The following is a 24,349-nucleotide window of genomic DNA, read 5'->3' on the forward strand; positions in this document are numbered from 1 at the left end:
GAAAGACCCAAGAGCACATGGTGGAATACTGACAGGACAGATGTTTGAGTTTGCGTGGTGTCTACTGTTGCGCAGCTACAGTATGTTATCTGGGCAGAGCTGTAGAGTGATTTGGCGGGGTGTGGTGGCATCTACGGCTTTAGCCATGATGACATCTTGATTTTGCTCACTAGCTCTGCAGCACATTGCCATTTCTAGCAGTACCATAATGATGTTTTCAATATTGTAACATTTCCGTTCCTGTTCCTTTGTGTCACTGTGCTCCAGAAAAGAGGAGGTCGACCACAGAAGCACGTGGGGATTTCAGCGATGAGAAACATGAAAAAGACTTACACACACGAGACAGGCCTCTAAGATACTTTATTTGATACTTGATTAAGCTTGTGCCGTGACTGATGCACTTTGCAGCCTTATGTTAATTTATTGAGAATGTGAACTACTGTATTTAAATGTTTAATTGATCGGGTGTGTGCGTGCGTGTGCGTGCAATGCGGTTAAACAGCATTTGATCTTATAATGACAACTGTTAATTGTTACCACAGCTTATAAGTGGGAATAATGGCAGATTGTGTGTAACGCTCCTCCAGGAACATTTGTATGTACCCACAGGAACACGACAATGTTCATATACTAGTAGACATATCTTCCTACAGCGAGTCGAGCCACGTTCAGTCACAAGGGCCTCGAGTGACAACCGAAATGTATCAACGTCACATTTTGGTCAGTGGTCGGCTCGCACGATCTCTCCTCCCCGGTGGATAAAATAGGCACCACTTTGTGTGTTTAAAGTACTGTCGTAGTCGTAGTGGCGGCAGAGGTTTGTGTGCACAGAACGATTCCCGCAGCAGCGATAATGAATTTCCACGGCTGGACTCGGCTCTGCCAGCGGAGATGAGCGCTGCCCCACGTTGCCGTGGTGTGGAGGAGGAGGAGGAGGGGGGCTCCTTGACTTCCTCGATCCTCGATTCTCTATTTGCCCAGCCAGAATTCACCAGCCCCTAGACCTCGCCGCACCATCTCCACCCACCACAGCGCAAACTCCACGTCTGAGATGTTGCTCATGCACTGTCAACGAACGCACAAGTAACACGATAACAACAAGGCGTATTTCCGAACGTAATAATGCTTTTTTTTTTCTTAAAGAGCGTGTCGAGTGGCGTGTGTTGCCGGTAATTCGCTTTGCATGCAAGGTGATGGATGGACAGATGGAAAAGTTTGGGTTTTATATATATGCCATATATTGTATACGATCAGGATTGGTGAAAACCCACATAGGTTGTGCATATCCCGATACCCAGACTGTGTATCAAGATATATAGACTATACCATTTGACTGCTGTGCAGTGGAAAGTGGTGGAGCTGATCACAAACAGCCGCGTTGGCATGCGATGACACCGATGTAACGTATTTCATATTACGACCGACGGGAAGGAGAACACGGAACGACACCGCTGAATCGGCGACGACCACGCAGCGTGGATGCCGTTCTCTTGCAGAACGCTCGTGGGGAAATGAGCGAGACCTTACGTTGGGTTCAGCACCTCGCGAAAGTAGTATTAACGCCCGTTGATGTCCCCTTACCCGGTGTGCATTACGCTACGGTATTGTTCCTCCCGCCTATATTCACAGACATCGACAACCACCCCAGCCCCCCCCCCCCCCCCCGTGAATTAATTACATTTGTTACATTATAATTGCGCGATAAAACAACAATGATCGTGTTATAATGGGTGAAAAACATTTTAAATAATGTGCTATATATGTATGTTGAACTTCTTTTGCACCGTACGTAGCCAACCATGCTAATCGGAGTTGCAGGGGAAGGACAAACTAATAGCAAAAATCAGTTTTAAAAAATCTCGATTTAAAAGTGCATATAGCTCCAGTGGCTTCCTTATATCGGAAGGAAGAGCGTTCCAGACGGCCGCAGACGCGCACCTGAAAGCGCGCGACTGACATACTTCTTATGGTGTGCATTATAATGGAAAAATAAAGGGGCAAATGACACAGCTCCTCGATATTCCAGAACGATCATATATTTTTGGAAGTAGGCCGGCGAGGCGGGTGCGAGTGAGCCGAGGGAGGGTTGTGAGAGCGTGAACCGGGGTGTTGACGATTCGGAGGGGCCGAGTGAGACGGCGCGCGCGGCAAACCTCGCCCCGCCCCCCCCCTTCCCCAGAGGGGCGCGCATCCAGAACCCCAAAAAAACCCTCCGCGGTTGAAGGTCGCACTCTGAGCTCGCGCCACGGGGCCCACCGATTGTAAATAGTTGCAGCGGGTTAGCAGGCGGGGCCGAGAAGCCAAAAAACTAGGCGAAATTCGTCGTCGTTTCACACAGCTGTCAACCCATACGGTGTAGCCGTAGTCTTGTACAGGGAAATTGAGATTTCAGGTCCATACGGGCATACAGCCGTTTCAATACGGGCAACACATTTTGTTGGTCTGTTTGTGTTTCTTCCTCGTGATGGGACTTTGTAGGATGAACGTTGAGATGTATAAGGGGCACGGGATGACCAATAATGTCTCAATTGGTCTGTAATAAGGTAGGCACTGATAAAGGGGTTGACAGGTAGGTATTTATTGAATCAAAGGTGACTTTTTTTTCACAAATTATCCTTAATTCAAGCTCATTCGCAAAAAAATAAACAACTACACCGTCAGTTGTCCTATGGCACCTCAGAAAATCCATAGAGCAGTCTCGTGAGAGTCGCTTGGACAAAGTACATACAAATGTTCTGCTCATATAGATATAAACAATACAGTACTTTAAAATTGTCATGAAGTCCCCGTGTATCAAGTGGCTAAGCAGAACGTGTGATGCCACCTGGACCAGCGCCTGCTCTACAGAGACCTGCTGGTGTAGTGGTAGTCGTGTTGGCCGCATCAAATTGAGTACCTTGAGCCGGTGTGTAAACATCGCCACTGGGAAGACAAAGGCGGCCGGGCGTGGTGCTGGCTACCCACCCCCTCGTGTGCCGTGCCGGCCTTCATAGGTACTACTGGCTGACCGCACTTTCCCCAACAGTCTGTTAAGGCTATACGGGGGATCTTTGGCTTTGGGTGGTGCACACCTGTACTATAGAGGTGGGATTCGCGGGTGACGCCAATATCATACAAAGTGAGTTCACATCTGCAGGGGCAAGAAAGATGGATGTAGGAGGCAGGGCAACATGTGGGTTTATAATTAATCCGCATGGAGTTTGAGCGTTCTCTCCCCTTAAGCGTGCATTTTCTCTGGCCCACTTTGGGTTTTTATTCAACGAATTAAAGAGACTCCCAAAAAGTATACAAGTGGCCAAACATCACAAGCAGGAGGACCCTCGTGAAAAAAAAATCATCTCGGCCTTTCCAAAATAAAAAAGACGTGAGGGAGTGGGGGTGTCGCAGGGATTCATCAAAGTCCTGGCGGAACGTGCAGCCCACGTTGGCACGTACCAATCAACGTCTGACCTCCTCAGACTTGCCAACGGGTTATGCTAGAAGGCGCACGCACAAGACAACGTGGATTGTAAATGTTGTGGATTTGCTTTCCAACACACCGGGTGTGCTGTGCTAGTAACGAATTGGCACGTTCTATTTACGCGACAAGCCTTACTAATTGGCTGTGTCGGGTGGTGGCGGGTTTAACGACACATTTACGCGATCTTACCCCACAAAAAACATTACGGACAATGTAGATGTGTAACCGCATTGATTCAGTTTTTCAGTTTATTTATTTTGGCATAGCCCTCTGAGCGATTCGGCTCTTGAATCGGGTTGCAACCACAACAAACAAAAGCATAAAAACACGAACAAGAAAAACATCTTAAAGTGACTATGTGTGACTGTCCAAACAGAAAATCCATGAAACAATAAACTTGGCAGACGTCTCAACATTTGGAGGTGCCGTGATACACAAAAGCATTGTGACATCACGACTCAGACAACAATTACTGCTCGGCACTTTAGGCAAATTTTCAGGCCATTCAAAATGTCCCTGACCCCGACTGGCCAGCTCCACGCTGGGGACCGGCCATAAATGACGTCACGCGATTTTTGACGATTTTTGACTCCTCCCCCCTCGTCACACGGCGTCACAAAGGTCAGACCCCCCCCTCAAATATGACGTCACAAAGCTCTGCCCCTCCCACCCCCCCAAAACCATATTTCCATTTTGAAAATAAAACATGCTTCAAATCGCTTTAAACTATTGTTATTGTAGTGCGTATTTAATGTGGCGCTGCACTCTGGTGTTGTAGGAGTGTTGTTATAACAATTCTATATTTATTTAAAGTTGGGCATTTTGATGTGACGTCACCCCCCCTCCTCGTCACACATCGTCACAAATGTCTGACCCCCCCCCCCCCCCTAGGTGCGTGACGTAATTTATGGACGGCCCTATACCTTGTCACTACAATTCTCTCGCTTCCAGGTGTTTCGGTCAGCAGTGTTTGTAACGGCTACCCTTCAATAGCAAGAGCCGCTTCCTGGCATTATCGCTTTCACACATGCAACGTGTCTCTTATCGCTTTCACACATGCAACGTGTCTTGTATCGCTTTCACACATGCAACGTGACATTATCGCATTCACACATGCAACGTGACATTATCGCATTCACACATGCAACGTGTCTCTTATTACTTTCACACATGCAACGTGTCTCTTATCGCTTTCACACATACAACGTGTCTTGTATCGCTTTCACACATGCAACGTGTCTTGTATCGCTTTCACACATGCAACGTGACATCGCTTTCACACATGCAACGTGTCTCTTATTACTTTCACACATGCAACGTGTCTTGTATCGCTTTCACACATGCAACGTGTCTTTTAAAACGGTATTCAAGACACCATACATCTCGGCAGCCTCGGAAGCTCTTTTTGGCAAGAAATCTGATCTCTTAATTTTTTTGTTTGCACGAAAATCCACTTGTTAGCAGCCTTGATTACAAATACTGCAGCGCCCCCGCGTGGACACGAGCGGCAACACGTGGCGCTCCGCTCTGACACCCAGGACAAAGAGACATCTGTGAGTCTCTGTATCCGGTATCAAAATAATGAAATCAGACGAATGGGTACCCTTTGGTTGTTTCGTTAAAGCGGTCGACCGCTTGTGCGGCGATCGAAGCGTCGTGATCTATTATTGTTCTACCCACGTGACTTTACCGAAAGAACCAAAGAGTATAGATTCCGGCAGTCACAAAAGCTTCAAATCAGGCGAATGGGCTTTACCCATTTTGTTTTCTGGCAATAACATAAGATTTTCAAACAATAAGATGTTCGAACACCAAACAGACGCACATTTTGCAAGGCATCATCAAGTCTGCATTAACCACAGGCCTGGGGCAAAAGGACAATCGGATCGAGGACTTCTCACGGCGTTGGTGGTCATGGGGCAGGCGACAGCCACCGCTGCTTTGTGACGTCTTTTATAAAGGAACCTCCGTCTCGTGTTCACCACGCAGTGTATTGCGGCTCTTCAATTGTGTATTTTTTGTGACTTCGAAAAAAATAATATCTTGTTATGTTGGTAGTCGACCCCTGGTCACGGGAATTGTTTGACCATTCTTCACCACGCCGGTCAGTGCAGGCTGGTGAAAGCCGGTCCCTTTTGACACCTCTACTCCACTGAAATGTTACGAATTGGAAATTGTTTGACCATACTTCACCACGCCGGTCAGTGCAGGCTGGTGAAAGCCGGTCCCTATTGACACCTCTACTCCACTGAAATGTTACGAGTTGGGAATTGTTTGACCATACTTCACCACGCCGGTCAGTGCAGGCTGGTGAAAACCGGTCCCTTTTGACACCTCTACTCCACTGAAATGTTACGAATTGGGAATTGTTTGACCATACTTCACCACGCCGGTCAGTGCAGGCTGGTGAAAGCCGGTCCCTATTGACACCTCTACTCCACTGAAATGTTACGAGTTGGGAATTGTTTGACCATACTTCACCACGCCGGTCAGTGCAGGCTGGTGAAAGCCGGTCCCTATTGACACCTCTACTCCACTGAAATGTTACGAATTTAACCCTTGGTGGGCGTTTTCTTTCGCATATGTTTGTTGACAAGTGGACTATGATGAAAACAACGTTTGCTACTCACCTCGTATTACAGTATTGTGCGTTTAAAGACTGTTATCTGGTCATGCGGCGTAATGACCGAGTGTTCCAATTCCCCATAATTAAAAGGCCCAACCTTCAGATTTCAGTTGGAGGTCGACTTAGTCCACCATTCCTCTGGGATTCATGAAATCCATATAAACACTTTTGTGGACGGTGAATTATTGTTGTAAAGACTGGGCCCCGTCATAAAATCGTAGAAGTTCACACCAGTGGCTGGGGACTGCCGAGCAGTAACTCAATGTTCGTGTGGGCACGCGGACACGTTGAGACGTCGTTTTAATTTAATACACCGTTCAATCCGTACGCATGGTGGATAGGCGATTCCACGAACCCACTGAGAGCAGGACAAAAGCCAAAAGACCAAAGACTTGCGAATCGCAGTCCTTGTGCATAACAACATGGGTTTGTGTTTAACTGTGCACGCGTTTCTTGCTTACTAAGAGACGCGGTCCTCCACCACGGGAGTGATGCGACGGGCTGATGATGGTGATGACGATGTGTGTGTGTCGCTCTTTAATTATCGCTCATATGTAACGTTTTTTTTTTTACAAATGTTATTTTCGACGGATAGTAATTACGTGTAATACTGTGGGCCTTTTAGGAGTCGTTCAACATTAGAAATATTAGAAATATTTTCATGAGTGCGCAGGATACATTTTATCCGTACTCCCCCCACCCCCCCAACTAACTAAGGATGTTGAAATTCCCTTGTAGAGAGGTGCCGTGTCTACACGCGCACGTCCAGCAACCGTCGGTGTATCCGCACATACTGCGCGTAGAGATCGCCATAGAGCTGTGTGGCTGCCTTTTGGACGAGCAGAGGGCAGCAATGATTCATTGTTGTACTGTACTTCTATGCTCCCGTGCCTCATACTCCCCACCTTCAATCCACAATCACCAGTATGGTGAAGTATGGTCAAATAACGCCCGTGGCCCATCTAATAAGTGGACTGACGGCGGGGTTGTACATGGCATCACACGTACCATGCCATGCATGTACAATCTATGAGTTGCATGGCTTGAATAATGAAATGTGTTTATTTGACACCAATACAGATCAAGATACGTTGGCATTTCAAAACCCCTTTTTGTTCTGTTGTTGATCCGCAGTCGGCAACTGAGCCACGAGTAGGTCTACCACGTGGTATTCGTGTCAGTTCGCTCACGATAAATGCCGACAATGTTGAACGCTATTCGTCCGGTTTGCTGGGACAATATCTTCAGTGAAATGAATAATCGGTCGTGCGAATCCCAAAGGAAAAAAAAACGTCCCGGGTGGATTTTTAATTCGGGTTTCTATGAGGGTTTTCCATTGGCTCCGTGTTGTCTGCAACTTGTCTTAAGTGTTCGTCATTGTAAAGAGCATGTGGACAATACTGTATAGTAAATTTAAATAAAGGATCAGCCTTGTGAAAGGAGTGCAGGATGCATGGGCAGCACATCGAGAATACACTTCATACATTACATTACCAGGAACGATGACATTTGTTCCGAGGAGAAACTGGTCCCTACCATAGCAATGTGGACTTTCCACCACTGGCTCAGGGCAACCAAAATTATATGAGCATTGTCCATCGCAAATTAAATAATAATAATAAAATAATTGGTCAAACATTGCAATGCTGTGGACCTCTTGAAAAGTCGTGATATTCAGTGATGATTATATGGAAAATTATTCATTTTGTGTCATTTGTTCCAGACAAAGAAACGTGCTGATGAAGCAATGCCAACCTTTGATGATATGATGATGATATGTACTATTTCTTCACACATTGCTTTTGTAGGTGAGCTATCCGAATCGTTCTCCTTTCTCAATAGTGGTTTAAAATGCTTCATCAGCAAGTTGCTTTGTCTGGAACAAATGACACAGTTTAAAAGAAGATGTTACACAAAAACCCAATATCCACCACAGAGATGATGCCAGGAAATTAGATGAAACAATGCAATACTCAAATGAGGAATTAGATTTTTTTCTTTCTCAAAACAGGAATAAAAAAATCCTGTAGAATACTCGCACAAGTTTTCCTGGGATACGCCTATGGTGATAATTTAACTCATAATCAGAGGATCGTCTCAAATTACCATTTGATGGTCAATTCGGCCTTTGTGATCACAATATTTTATTTTTTTATCAGAATCAAAGCATGTATTTATACTGGAGGAATCCGGTGAGCTCTAAAGTAATTTTTCACAGATTTCCAGTAGGGGCGGATGAGAACGTTACAACAACAAACAGTCCAAAATCACGATATGAGTGCAAAGCAAGGTTGTAGCCATGGAGTCAACATTGGGGGGACCAAATCATCCAGGGGGTCTGGCGTCCCCACCCCGCCCCCCCCCAGAAAAAAATCTAAATTTGAAAACTCATTTCCTGCCTAAAAATATTTTTAAAAATTCACTAACACATGGGATGGACTTTTTATTTTATTTTTGACAATAATGTCTAATAGTGTATATTGTATTACATTGCTCTGTTTTTTTACCTTTTCTTGTTTCATTGTATGTCATGGCAGAGATTAAGGATTATTAAACTACAACCATAACCACAAGCATATAAACAGAAATCGATTTTATAGCAATATATTGGGGAGGACATTTTGAGCATATTTGAATATTGGGGGGGAGGGGGGGTGTCCCCCAATATATATTATAATTACGGCATTGCTGCAAAGTACAAAGAAGGTAAACAAATGACCCAAACACAAACAAATACAACTAAACCATCCCCATCCTACCAGGCAAAGCCCCACTGATCAATAAATGAGAGACATAAACACGAAGCGGGAAGCCAACAGTAGTTCTCTAGACTGCAGGATTTCCCAAATGTAAGTCTTCGGGACTCACCAACGCTACGTCTTTACGCATTCACCAAGTTACCCCCCATTCAAATACAAATCAACTTGCTCCACGTTGCACGCGCCCGATGATTGTTAAACGCTTCCACACGTGACACTAAGCAATTGACCGACTGCAACACGTTCACACACTGAGGTATTCATCTTACTTTGAATCGTCCAGATTAACGCAGACAGCGTTAATTGCTAAGCGTTTCACGTGGGACGTTTAACAATAATCTGGCGCGTGCAGCAGCGTGGAGCGAGTTAATTTGAATGCGGTGTCAATTGGTAAAGGCGTAGCGCGGTGGGGGGGGAGGGGTCACAATGACTGAAGTTTGGGAAACCGTGCTCTTGCGCGTGGCCCACGCCACGGTGGCGAGCTGTTTACTACCTCGCCTGGTATACAGGAGGTCGTGGGTTCCATCTCGACCCTGACGCATGCCGTTTATTTGTAGTTTGCGTGTCTCTCTCCTCGTGGTCGCGTGGATTTTCTCCAGGTCCTCCGGGTTTTCCCCTCCATATTTGGAATCAACATCACGCGTTTAGGAGGAGTATATTTGACTGCTAAACCTGTCCACGTGATAAGCCGTATAGCTCGGTGGGCCTTGCCTGGTAAAGACAATTGTAGCATAGGGAATGTGGAATGTTTAGTGAAGAGCAGCAACACTCCACACACTGAGACAACTGTGATGCACTGAACTTTATAACCGTAGTCGTTTGGCCAGGAGGCGTCGCTCTCGGCCTATCGCTGGCAAGTCCAGTCCAGCGCTGTATTCAGGAAGGACAATATTGGAAGGGAGAGGAAATTACAGTGCAGTGTACGGATATGATTATGGTTCAGTGGTTCACTTTAGCAAGTCATTTTACTTCCCTGACTATTAACGTATGGCGTGCTATTAAGCCGAGGAATGTATGCTAATATGACATATTGTTACCCGCGTTTGTTAAAAATGTTAGCCTTTGTCGGTAAAAAAAGCATAAATGTTTTTGTTTTCCCACAGCACGTTTTCAGACGACTGCAGAAGATGCATTTCAACTTACAACCTTATTTAATCAGACCTATGATTATTTTTCGTATTATCTCCTAGAAGGAATGATAGGCAGTGGTCAAGTATAGACCTGGAGTGGCAGTAAAAGGATTGGAACACACCATAGACAACACGTCCACCATGGAGATGGAGTGATGCAATCGGCTCATGTGCAGGCGCAGATTGATTGATGGAATGGTGACTGCTTGGGGGGGACTTCCTCCAAAAGTGGACAGACTACGGCTGATGATGATAAATAATCTCGTTCGACCGGAGTTCAAACGCCAGCATGGTTGACTCAACCCTTCGTCGATTCTAGGTATAACGAGCACGACTCGGTTTTGAAGCAGCAGTTGATGGCAAGTCATCCGCTATTCACCTGTGGAGGGACTGGTCCCCTGCAATAGGAAAGTGTAATTTCCACCACGTTATTCGGGCCACCTATTGGACATGAGGGTCGCCGTCTTTTGGCATGGGTACAACGGACCAATTCGCTGTCAATAGTGACAGGCAGCGATGTTTCCAGTATTAATTGAGCTGTTAAATCACATGGAATGTTTTTTTTTAAATGTAGAATCAGAGGAACGGGGTTTCCATGGAATGGGTATTCCGTGTAGTATAATGTGCGCAGTTAATTTTCAAAGACTTGTATTTTGTACCAAAAAATATCCATATATCTGTAATCCACAAAGCATTGAAATGTTGTTGATGCTCGACTTAAATAAATAGCACGAACGCTATTTTTGCTATGGCAGATTGTGCCAACAATAGATTACAGGAGATAGTCATGCCATAACCCACAACACGGACACACAGCAGCATAAACACACGGCAGCAGTAACACCCAAATAGTAAGTGGCACAATCCCATCCACGTGCGTGAAACTCTCACGCGTACACACCAGCAGGCAGCCTCACAACGACGCGACAATTCTCACAGCAAGCTTAATGAATTGTGTGCGAGGCATACAAGTTTTGAGCACAAACATACTTAACGGATTTTTTTTGTTTGAAAATAAATCTGGCATTGTGGCACTTACGTTTGCAAGTTTTGTGAGTTCAATTCCAGTTGGTGGCGGGGGGGAGTGCGGGGCAATGCATATTTGGGACGCAGAATGACATTGCCTCCGCTACTACCGGACGGCCAGAGGAATAGGGTATTAACATGGTATTAACATCTTGCGTAGCGGCATGCGAAGTGAGACACAGCCGTCCGATTTGAGAACAATTTACGATGTGCAGATTTTAGTGACATGCCCACCACACGAGGTAGCCTGTGGATGATTGATGCATGTCAGAACCACATACAGAGGGCCCCCATTATTGCGTTACTGCCGCCGTGTGAGATTGCCTTGAATGGGAGTGTGTGCATGTTCGTGCTGCCGAGTATGTGCGTGAGTTTTTGTGTTTATATGTTGGCGTGCTTTGTGTTTATTAATGTTTTGGGTCACTGTATTTTACAAGACCCTGGGGAGTGGGGCTGGGAGTTACCGATGTGATAAACCAATATGAAGAGGTTTGAGAAAATACAGCAAGCTATTCAAGTAAGGAAAATTCGTGATTTTTAGTCGCCCTGGCCTATTCTGATGGCGGTGGCCGTTGTTCAATTTGTGGTGTCTTCTTCAAGTCACCTCATACTCTGTAAGGCTTTGCTTGATTTGTGTCGAAGCCATACTTCGGATGGTTGATGACAGAAATTATCTATTTAAGGCCTCGACACAGAGGCATTGGGTCTCTGTGTGTCTATGTTGTGTGTCTCTCTCTCTCTCTGTGTTGTCTCTCTCTGCTTGTGTGTCTGTGTGTCTCCGTGTCTGTGTTTTGTCTCTCTGTCAAGTGTAGTTCTACCTGATGACGGTTGCTTTTGTTGCAATCGAAACGTCGTATTCTATTATTTAATTTATTTTCTTCCTACGTTACATTACCGAAAGAACCAAAGAGAAATGATGTCGTATCCCTTGATTTCATACTTTGCGAGTTTGTCTTCGGCATGGGTTTTCTGGAGTGCAAGCACATCACAATTTTTGCACGTGAGAGGCCTTGCACATTTAGCTGATACACTCGGAATGCAGGCCCACTGTTCTTTGGCTGGTCTTTAGGCCCTTACAAAGTCAGTTTTTCGGACGAGATTTACACAAAATCTTAAAATCGAAAAAATAAACCATTTCCAAAAAGGCCGAAGTGATGGTATTGGTCGTACGATGAGACACTCAACAGGTGGGCCCTGTGAAGGCTGCCATCTCCCACCATACGGTCGCGTTGATACGCCGATAAAGCACGTCAGTGCATTCCTTTGTTGAATTATATTGTATGTAATTTAAACAAATTGAATTCCACCGTACAGCCTGCATCTTTCCCGTGCACTACAGTAACAGATACATATCACGAGATTGTCATTCATAACATCTGACTTACACATACGGTCAATTTGGGTCTTGAATTTAAAGTAAAACAGTCACTATTAATCAACAAAAGCTGCCAAACTGAGTCCCTTAAACCTAACTTCAGCGCCCTTGTAACGGCTTGCAATGTTATGGGGCGCTCTAGAAATTGTCTTCATCGTTCTCCGCGGACCAGGTGACTCACCCAGACGCCTTTAAATAACAAGTCCCGAGAGACGTCCACAGTGGCAAACGCTACGGAGCAAATCATATACAGTGTGCTTCGACTCATAATCCAAGCTTCCGTACTGCGGTGTGTCAGTATGGACCAGAGAAGAATGCGACTCGCCCTCTGTTTTCACGGGGAACGTTAGAGACTCCGCTTGAGGGTTATTCGAAAAAAAAACAGCCGGCCGCGTGTGTTGGCGGCTTCCCACGCCTCCGTTCAGCGCGGTTGGCTAGGGACGATGCGAAAGAAGTTCAACATACGTACATTCACGGTCCGAATTTGCACAAACTTATAAAACTACCCAAATGATTAGCCAATTGGGTAAAACCAGGGAGCAACATCGCCCTCCCCCTAACGGCACACTAAACCCACCTGTGGAACATAGCAGCCTTGGGCGACAGCAATGGCGCAAATACCAAATATACTGAATATTGTTCAGGATCAGTATTTAAACTGGAGGAATCCGATGAGCTATAAAAAATGTTTCGCAGATATCAAAGTATCACCTATAAACGTACCACCTATATAAAAAGGGGGCCATAAATCATCGCCAATAATTATTATGCACGATTAACGGTTTACAATCGTTCTCAACCACAGAATAACAACCAGACTACGAATCCAATGACCTGAGTATGATTCCTCGCCACGGCTTGCTTTGGTGACAACTGATACATGAACCGGTCCTGAGCCCCTCTCTCCCACTTCACAAACCCAAACTGACAAAGGTGGTGAAGTATGGTCAAACATCCCCATAACCGACGTGGCAATTGGAGGCCTTCATCCAGTGCATTGACAAAGGGCTCTACATTATTATAGTAATTATTATTAGATAAGCGATTGATAGAAATCCAAACTCCTATAGCAGGGGCCCGACTCTCCACAAGAATACCAATGATGTATTTCCAGGAATTCTGAATGAATTACACAGATAATGTCCTGTGCAATTTTGTAAAGTGATCTAATCGTTGGAATAATCATTCTGTAATGTATCCAGGAAAACCCCCATTGAGTCTCGGGACATTTTCTGGAGGGATGTTTGGCCAATTCCACGATGGAATATTTTTGTGCGTGGAGGAATAACACTAAAACATTTGAAGGAATAACACTCAAAAGGCATGAAGAGGCAGCTTGACAGCCTATTTTCTGTTCTGCCACCTCCTGGCCACTTTGTGTTCCACCAACAGTCGCCCCTGAGTCTAAGGCACTGAACCACAGACGTGTGCCACCATGGCTCATATGAGTGGAGACATTAAACCTCATATTGTGAATATGTCAAAGATAAGACAAAGATTCCCAATGTAGCCTTGAACAGACTTAGGGCAAGTGCTGTTAGCGAGCACCTATGAAGGTCGGTACGGCACACAATACGGGTGGGTGGCCAACAGCACACCCGACTGCCTTTGTCTCCCCAGTGGCGATGTTTACACATCACACCAGGTACTCATTTGAGGCTGAGACGACCTGAGGGAGGCCCAATTCGGTTCAAATAATCGTCACTGGTGTTGGTCGTGAGCGGGAATCGAATTCGGGTCGTCGGGTTTGTAGCGCAGGATGCCAACTGCTGCACTACCACTCCCCAACTATATCCACACACATTTCACCATAGTCAACTGGTCTTAGAAACTCCATGATTTATATATATAGATTTCATTAAAAAAACACACTCACCTTACATTTTACTAAGAAGACCTAACTACCAGAGCCACTCCCAGTACAAATGGAGGTATCATTTTAATTGAGCGCGTGTCCAGGCAACTCTGATAAATAATCAATGTAAGGGCAGTGTCTCCATTACTAAAACGATGTTTGGGTGGTGCTCATTTCTGTTGTTAGTGCTAAACCAATTGTGGAAATTCCACATTCTTATTCAAGGACAAGTCTGAATCTCCACGTTGCAGCCACTATTGACCTCACACAAAGCGGTATTTGTCTGAATTACTCTGGAGCAATCGGCTGCTTATATCCGATCTGATCAAGATTTGAATTAATGACCGAGTCAAGCGTGCTAACCACCGTGCCACCCGCATTTATTTCGGGAATGAAATGCCCCACCCTGCCGCACTTGCCCATTGTTGGAATCTCCATCCAACTGCAGCTGTATGTTCTGTTTAACATCGGGCTAAGTTTATCGTCCCGATCGTGTAATTGATTTCGTCTACGTGAGAAACGAGACCCACATCTTTACACAAAATTGTCGATATTTCCTGTGCTCGTCAACAACAGCAGCAAAAGCCATCAGCATTTCCTTTCCGGCTACCATCGGCAAAAAAATGTGTTTAATCCCTGCGATGCATCCTGCACATTTGGCAACTTTTCATTGTCGTGGGGTCATTTTTTAGTTGTTGCCATTTAAGGGGACTGGAATCCCGTGGGAGTGCGCCGTGTGGGCAGGGGCGGACGTGGTTGGCGCGGGTGTTCACTACAGGCTCACTGCTCATTGTCTGATCAAAGGTCATCTGTGCTGGGGCTGGCCTGCACGTTGGTTTGGAGGGTGGCTCCGTGCATTTGCTTCACGAGCGTCAGCACCAGCAGCGACTCTTCGCGAAGCAAGTTACAGTAACAACCGTTCAAACACAGGCTACTCAAAGGCCTCCATTTAACAAGCAAAAACTTTAACTCAACCGCGAATACTTTGTGTATATATTAAGCAAGCAAAAAAAAGATACACGTGCGATATAATTGCAAGAACGTGTTGTTTATACGCGGTATCGTACAGTGAAAGAGCATGTCACCTTGTTTTCGTGCTAAGGGGGCGTCCATAAATGACGTCACGCGATTTTGGAGGATTTTTGACCCCCCCCCCTCGTCACACGGCGTCACAAAGAGTCAGACCCCCCTCAAATATGACGTCACAAAGCTCTGCCCCCCCCCTAAAAAAAACATGCTTCAAATTGCTTTAAACTATTGTCATTGAAGTGCGTATTTAATGTCGCGCTGCACTCTGATGTTGTAGGAGAAAACATTAAGAAGTCTATTTAATTAAGTAGAACGTGTTGTCTATATTGATTTAAAGTTGCGCATTTTGATGTGACGTCACATTTCTCAACCCCCTCCCCGCCCTCGTCACGCATCGTCACAAATGTCTGACCCCCCCCCCCGCCTCTCCCTAGGTGCGTGACGTCATTTATGGACGGCCCCTAAAAGCAAGTGCTGCGTTAGTGCTTGTTCTCGTCTGCTGCCTCGCGCCAGCGGTGGAAGTTTGACTTTCCAGTAGAGGGAACCATTCCCTTGCAGGGACAGCATGCTATTTACTTTACACACCAACCACAGAAGGTCGGTGAGCCGAGTCAATCCGAAGCCGGGGCATTAACTCACCTTGGCCACAGTGCCGGCCAGCCGAAAAATGTCACGTGGTGCATATTGTGTATATATCGGTAATATTCTGCCCAGGGTTCACCTTGTCCACATCATTCAGATGTATTTATCCAGGGTCAGTAAAGTGTGCACCGCAATACTGGTGTGAAGTGAGGAGCGAAGTATTGACGATGCACTGGGCCATGCCCATAGCAATATAGCAACAACTGTCTTATTCATTCAGGGCTACCAATGCAGAAGAGCACAGCATCTTATATCCCAGGACCATCAATTTGCCCCCTGTTCACCACGAGACAGGGCTCATTAACGCTCTGTTTCAATAATAGGCTGACTTTCAACATTTTAGTCTTTCGAGCCGGTCTAAACCAAATTGAAGCCAGACTCGAGGTTGGACTCTGAGGCCACGTCGTGTTAACCACGGCTGGCTCTGTGGGAGTGCTTTGAATCGGTCAATGGGAGACCACATTGTCATTTTTCACAACTCAAAGTAATAATTTGCGTCGTTGTGCAGAATATAAATAACTAAATAAATAGACAACACGTATCCTTCACAAAATTCGCTTCTCCATATAAAAAAATATAAAGGTGATTTCTTACACAACTCATCGGCCGGACGACCTTCTGGGAGTGCATAATGGTAGTGGACCGGTTTCGACATTCCGTGTCTCATCAGCAGAGTCCGTCTTGCATGGCAACCCCCCGGACCCCTGGCCCCCATCGCCCGAGGCCCCACCACCACCACCATCACCACTTCCTGCGTGGCCATCGCGGGGGGAGGGGGCCACCCCACGCCGCCCCCCACCGCCCGCTGGGCCCCGTCCCCCACATATGTCACGCGCTGGACGTGACGGAGGAAGGTTAGGAAGTGAGTGAGTGGGTGGTGACAGGGCCGCGAGTGAGTTGTTGGTGTCACCTAATGAATGTTTCCTGTACAAGTCGGTGGGAACTCCGCCGTTCCAACGCCCCATACAGAGTAAGCCGCACACGGCCACTGCCGTGACACCATGCGGTGAAGCACCTCCAAGCCACTTGAAAGTTTGTATCACGAACAAAGTTTCGCACTGACACTTAATTGCACGTCGAAAACAGCTCTATTTTTGTATTTTCGTTTTGCGTCTTCCGTTCAGAGAAATACAAATTGAAGATTTTTTTTCACAAAAGCGAATGGCGATGGAAGCCACCATGTCTGTATCGCCACTGCGTGTTAGTCGGTCACATGTTTTGCTCAAATTAATGTTGATCTCAGAAGAAAGCAATTTACTTATTTAGGAACTGATGATGGTTCATTGCATGCACACAAAGTTCTGTGCGATATGTACAGGCATGCGTGTTGTTTGAAACTGAAAGCCATGTCACAACGCATGGCATTGTTGGTGCTGCCTCGGTGGCCTGGCACGGGAGTGAAAGCTACAAGCCCAACTTTCACCACTTTCTGCGTACATTTTCTAAAGTTGGTCTCAGGCAGAGAGAGAGGGAGCTATGCTTGCATCATGCCACAGGCACGATATTATTTCAGCAGTCCTGGCAGAGCACATATACGTGATACAATCCAGAGGCATTCTTGGTTGCACCATGCACGTCTCCCAGTGATGTCACAACAAATTTCTCATTTAAACACAAAATGTTTCTGGAAACAAAGTCTCCTAAACCTGTGATTAAAGTGCGACTGGACAGTCCAATGGTTTAAGCAATCAATTGCCAATTATTGGTCCGATTTACTCGACAAATCAGATAACAAAATGAAAGTTTTTCAGAACGAAAAATATCTCACCAATGTTCCCACGTGTGCCACTGTATGGTACGGGAGGTGATGGCTTGAGGCTGGCGAAACATCATCAGCATCTTCATCATTATCTGCGTTATGATGAGCGTGATTTCTAGGGGGGTTCCCACCTTCGGGGAGTAGGATGTCAGGACGGGCATCGTTTTACCAAACTAAACTTTGTATATTCTTGGTTCTTTCGGTAAAGTCACGTAGAAGGGAAACAATAAAATAATAAAAATATAAAATAAAATTCTCACGACGTTTTGACTGCAACACAAGAAATCACCTAATGATGATTGCTTGTGTTGCAGTCGAAACGTCGTGAGAATTGCAACACAAGAAATCACCTGATGATGATTGCTTGTGTTGCAGTCGAAACGTCGTGAGAATTTTATTGTTTACTATTTTTATTATTTTATTGTTTCCCTTCTACGTGACTTTACCGAAAGAACCTAGAATATGAATCCCTGCAGTCACGAAAGCTTTAAATTAAACTCTGTATGTTACCATATAAGGCCCACTGAGCGATGAAGCTCTTTTTCCGAAGCGACCACGCTATAAATTGTAGCTCAACGGAGTGGCTTACCACGTGGAAATGTATACCAGACGAATACTCTAAACGCATGTTTCTAAATGTGGAGGGAAAACCCGGAGGACCTGGAGAAAATCCACGCGACCACGAGGAGAGAGACACGCAAACTACAAATATACAGCATGTGTCAGGGTCGAGATGGAACCCACGACCTCCTGTATACCAGGCGAGGTAGCTAACATCTCGCCACCGTGGCAACCTTTTAAAAGTAGCCCGAGTAATTGACTTTCAAAAAGTAGTTCAAATGCAATTTTTTTGTCGATTCATCAATTTCCTTGACGTATCGCCCCAGCTGTAGTTTTCAAGTCACTGATCGCTAAAAGTGCCCCCCTCCCCGCCTCCTCCCCTGTCTACATGACTTGCTGCCCAACCCCTTGACCGATCCGTGCACTGCCATTCATTTGCTTGAGCCATGGGTGGCGCTATGCAGACGTCAGCATTGGACAAGCCTAAAAATAACCTGGCAACGAGCTCTGGAGTCTCAGCGAATCCCCAAAGCACGTTGTTTTGCGACAGCGCAGATCGGTACCAAAACGACACGCTTGTTAAATGCTACAGTTGGCCAATAGAGTGATCCTCAATGCCAATGCTCCAGGCATTGATGGCATAAGTAATCTTTCAGCATCACACCTCACACCGCACTTGAATTTACAACTTCAATTGGCGAGCTCGTCGCTGACCCTCGAACAAAGACGGTCACCGCAACGCACGCGTGCAGATGCGCTTCCTTTCCCATATTAGAAAGCCACTGTAGCTATGCACTTTTAAATCTAAATTGAAAACGAATTTCTGTAGAACAGCTTTTTGTGTTTAGTTTGTTGCCAACGCGGTTGGCTATGCAGGGTGCTAAAAAAAGTTCAACATCCATACATATGTAGTGGTCGACTTGACGCGGACAACTTTATTGTTTTCTCCGACACCACTTTTATTACAACTCTTCACATTTCGTCTGTGACTCCGTCATTCCGTTTAGCCGCAGCTCGCTCGCCACCCGTCTCGCTCACTCCGCTTCCTCCCCCATCCCTCACTGTCACTCTGCGTCGTCCCTGTCTCTCTTAGTCACTCGTGTCTCTGTCTCTCTCTGTCACTTGATGTCTGTCTCTCGCTGTATCTGTCTCTCTCCCGCTCTCTCTGTCTCTCTTCGTCACTCGCTGTCTCTGTCTCTCTCCGTCTCTGTCCCATGCTGTATCTCCGTCTCTCTCTCGCTGTCTGTCTCTCTCCGTCCGTCTCTCTCCCGCTGTCTCTGTCTCTCTGTCTCACGCTGTCTCTGTCTGTCTCTCTCCCTCTGTCTCTCTCCCGCTGTCTCTGTCTCTCTCCCGCTGTCTGTCTCTCTCCCGCTGTCTCTGTCTCTCTCCCGCTGTCTCTGTCTCTCTCCCGCTGTCGCTCTCTGTCTCTCTCCCGCTGTCGCTCTCTGTCTCTCTCCCGCTGTCTGTCTCTCTCCGTCCGTCTCTCTCCCCTGTCTCTGTCTCTCTCTGTCTCACGCTGTATCTCTGTCTCTCTCCCGCTGTCTCTCTCTGTCTCTCTCCCGCTGTCTCTGTCTCTCTCTGTCTCACGCTGTCTCTGTCTGTCTCTCTCCCTCTGTCTCTCTCCCGCTGTCTGTCTCTCTCCCGCTGTCTCTGTCTCTCTCCCGCTGTCTGTCTCTCTGTCTCACGCTGTCTCTCTCTGTCTCTCTCTCTCCGTCCGTCTCTCTCCCCTGTCTGTCTCACGCTGTATCTCTGTCTCTCTCCCGCTGTCTCTCTCTGTCTCTCTCCCGCTGTCTCTGTCTCTGTCCCACTCCGTCTCTGCTTGTCTCTGCTTCTCTCTGCTTGTCTCTGCTCTACTGCTAGCCTGTTCTGTCTCCGATGTCTTCACTCCGGTTCTCCCCGACCTGCTTCGTTCCAGTCCCAGCGACAACTCCCCTCGTTCTTCCCGTCTCCCGAATAAATCCCCGTTCTCATTACCAACCAATTAATTAGGCCGCGTGCCCCCCATCCCCGCACCTGTTACTTGCCCTTCTCTATTCCCAGACATCCCGGCGCCACTCCGCCCTTGACAACAACCCCAGCCAATCACAGCCGTACATCGCTCTCCAGATTCATTGGCTCCTCATTACCGCACAGTTAACCCGCCGCCACACCTGGCCGGCCCCACGTAACCCCACTGGTCCATAACTCGCGCGTTTTTACCATCCCCCCCTGTGTGTATGCGCGTGTTTATCCACTACACATATACAAGGCCTCCCCAACTTTTGTCCGTCGGTCGTGTGGGCTGTTTAATAATACATCACCACGCTGGTCACAGTGGGTTGGTGAAGGGGAGGCCCAAAACCAGTGAAAAGTTCACTTGCGCCTGATGGCAGCCATGGTTTAGGAATCAAAACTCAAGTTACTGGGTTCATAAAGTAGAGAGCTCTAAGCACCGCACTACCAGGGATGGCTCTGAATCCCGTAGGGCAAGCGCTGTCTCTCCCGTATCGGTCTGTAGAACCGCATGAAGGACCCACCAGAATAATTGGCAATAGTTATCCTCCAACCCGAGGGACAGGAGAAAGGAGGAATATTTACACACATATATACGTGCATTTCACGAATGTTAAGAGTCATGCCTTTTTTGGCGTTGGCCTGTTAGCCCTGCCTATGTGTGTGTATATAGCATGCACATTTTCTAAATGATTATCGCGGTGATTTGCGGATTTTAAGATCCGCGAAAAGCGTCCACCACATCGACCAAAAATGTCGCTGTATTAGAAAGCTGGGCAGCCTTGAACTCTCCACAAACACACCAGAATCCTCCTCGTTGCACTGCCTTATACATGCGTTTTGTTGCCTAACAGGAAGCTGTCAGTCACATCGTCGCTGCATCTCTGTGCGATCCACCAACCCCACCTCCAAGTTATTTTATAAACGACCATGAAGCGTGCTTGTTCTTGCTAGATCTTGACACTAAGCCGTGTCAGATACACAAGGCCGCGCGTGTGTGTGTGTATGCATCCAAGTTTTGCCATTTGAGGACGTGTCGACATTTGATTATTGTCATCATGCTCCAGCAATTGCGATAGAGACTGTGTGTTTAAATGTTTTGGGTATCGGTTGGTACAGCTGTGTTGTTGCTCATTGCTGCACCTAGAAATTTGAATTCCGCCCCAGCCTCTCACTCCCCACACACATAGCGGAACTGCTCATCTGAGCTAAACCCCCAGGCGCACACCATACTTGCATGAAACGTCGCGGCAGCTGTGTGGTGGGAAAACGAAACGCAGTCTGTGCAGGCATCCAACCTCCGGAGATGAAGACCAACAGCGAGGCACGGTCTGTGGCTGACATGTAACATCTAGAGACGGCGAAGGGTGTTATTGGTAAATAATTATATACACGTAAATAATTATACATCACGTAGTCACTTTAAGGTGTTTTTCTTGGTCGTGTTTTTGTGTTTTTTTTCGTTTGTTGTGGTTGCACCCGATGAAAGAGCCGAATGGCCCACAGGGCTATACCAAAATAAATAAACTGAAAAGAAAACTGAAACGTAAAAATCTATTAGGAAATGGTTGGTTACTTACGAGGACCGATGCCTGTGGACAGAACTGCTGAGTCGCTAGTTTCATTACTGCACCTGCTTGAGATGTATCTTTGTTATTCGGCCTGAATTGAGCCTTATCCAGTTGTGAGGACTTATTTGGCGGATGGGCATAGAGAAGCCGTGCAAATAATGACGTCACGCACCTGGGGGGGGGGGGGGTCAGACATGTGTGACGATGTGTGACGAGGGGGGGGGGTTGAGAAATGTGACGTCACGTAAAAATGCGCAACTTTAATTAAACATTGACAACACGTTATACTTAATTAAATATACTTTTTTTAAATATATAAATGTTTTCTCCTATAAAATCAGAGTGCAGCGCCACATTAAATACGCACTACAATGACAATAGTTTAAAGCGATTTGAAGCATGTTTAAAAAAAAATTGGGGGGGGGGGCAGAGCTTTGTGACGTCATATTTGAGGGGGGGGTCTGACTTTTTGTGACGCCGTGTGACGAGGAGGGGGGGGGGGGGTAAAAAAATCGTCCAAAATCGCGTGACGTCATTTATGGACGGCCCCATAGATCATGCACTTGGGAGACAGAGAGACTCGTGCCTTCTTCAAAAATCCCAATGATTGGCAGGGTAGATAGGCAACTTGGCATGGCTGCACAAATGCCGACCGGAGCATCTGTCAATTGTGTATACCATGGAGGGAACCTGTCAATGTTATCCAGATTCTGCGGCCGCAATGTGTCCGCATTAAATTGCAAAATTTCCATTGGTAAGTTCATCCCTCTCACTTGAAAGCATACTGTATGTATGTTAGACTTCTTTCGCACCGTACATAGCCAACCGTGCTAATCGGAGGCATGGGAGAAGGACGTAAAATTAAACACAAGTAGTTCTAAATCAATGAATTTCCAATCTAGATTTAAAAGTGCATAGTTACGATGTCTTCCGATGTTCACAATTCAGTTGTCTCTCACTCATCATTGCGTGCCTCTACTACATGAGTCACCCCCAGCTGTGTTCCGGGGATGTAGCCCATCCATCTGCTGGTGCGTCAACTTCACCTGCGTCCGTTCCATCCTCGGCGACAACTGTGAGCAACCTGCGGTGACCATCCCTACATTGGCCCAAGCAAAAGGGTCCCACCACCCAGCCAAGTGGTGCCATGGACGCTGCCGGACCCAAAGAGCCTCCCTCGGAGGAACATGCCGATATCCTTGGGAACCTCCCCCCCCCCCCCCCTTGAATTTAAGGGGTTCTCCATAAAATGTTGTGTTGATGATGTTGTGTTGATGATGTCGTGGTGGTAGCGGGTAGTTTGTGATAAATTTCCTCGGGGCGTAACGACCCTGCCTTACGCGAGTCCCAGGCACAGCTGGCCCGGCTGTCAGTACCTGGTAAAGGCCCCTCCCAGGTTTACGCGGTTTTCTCACTGCCTTGTGAGTATCTTGGGAGAGTCAATGGCTAAGGGAGTAAACCCCGACAGAAAATCAGGAGTGGGGCCCCTCAGGCGGTTTTGTGACGCACTGCGGCACATTCCCGGCAGCCCCTGCAGCCAAACTGGTACCAAACGTCGTGCTACGCACTCCTTTGGACATCACCGGCAAGGCCGAGGGGGGGATCCTGACGCATGGGCAACCCAGGATTTCCAGAATAACCTGCCCGGGCTTTGCGCCAACAAGAGGTGCAAAAATGGGGAGAGGACACTCCTCGGCCACCTAATCGTGGCCAAGAAACACGGATGGCAGCAGTCACGGGTTATAAGCTCATTTTAGATTGGCGTAAAAAATGGGCGCCACGGGTTGCCATTGTCGGTGGGAGGGGTCATTGCACCCCAATGGATAGCTACCGCCCGCCTCAAGCTGGGCAGCCCCCGGCCAATAAGGTGCTTTCCCGCCACGGCTCACCTGCTCCAATGGGTGCTTGGAGCTTATGGTTAATCACCAGACAAGTGGGCTGCAAAACCTGCACCAGACAAAAGCAAAACAAAACGAAAGAAGGTTCCAGCCCTTCATTTTGCAAGCTGGAATGTACGCACAATGTGTTCTGGACTCTCCGAAGATTTATTGCAGATTGAGGACATCCGCAAGACTGCAGTTATCGACAGGGAGCTGGCGAGACTCCATGTGGATATTGCAGCACTGCAGGAGACCCGGCTTGCTGGCAGTGGCTCAATATGAGACAGTGACTACACTTTATACTGGCAAGGAAAACAGCAGAACGAACCAAGGTAACACAGTGTTGGGTTCGCCATCAAAAACACGCTCCTTGGCATGATAGAACCACCGACTGCAGGCTCCGAGCGGATTCTACTCACGAGATTGCTCACTGCTTCTGGCCATGTAAACATCCTGAGTGTCTACGCCCCAACACTCTACTCACCTCCGGAGATTCATGACCAGTTCTATGAAGAGCTTCACAATATTATTCGCAAAATCCCTAGCTCTGAGCACATGTTTCTGTTGGGAGACTTCAATGCAAGGATTGGGGCTGACCACGACGCGTGGCCCGCATGCCAGTGGCCAAAGACTACTGGAGCTTTGTTCATACCACAATCTCTGTATCACAAACTCATTCTTTCT

At 46.9% G+C, this 24,349-nt stretch overlaps 1 protein-coding gene across 1 annotated transcript in view; it reads left to right on the plus strand.

Annotated features, from left to right (window-relative positions):
* LOC116945031 (calcium-activated potassium channel subunit alpha-1) overlaps positions 1–7,726 on the plus strand; it is a 169,998-nt gene extending 162,272 nt beyond the window's left edge. Inside the window, exon 29 of the mRNA XM_076068710.1 lies at positions 268–7,726. The gene's annotated coding sequence lies outside the window, so the exon portion shown is untranslated. The remainder of the gene's footprint in view (positions 1–267) is intronic.
* The last annotated feature ends 16,623 nt before the right edge of the window (positions 7,727–24,349 follow it).

The sequence above is a fragment of the Petromyzon marinus genome, chromosome 22, assembly GCF_048934315.1.
Source record: "Petromyzon marinus isolate PM22_M1 ecotype Great Lakes invasive population chromosome 22, UKy_Petmar_22M1.pri1.0, whole genome shotgun sequence".
NCBI lineage: Eukaryota > Metazoa > Chordata > Hyperoartia > Petromyzontiformes > Petromyzontidae > Petromyzon > Petromyzon marinus.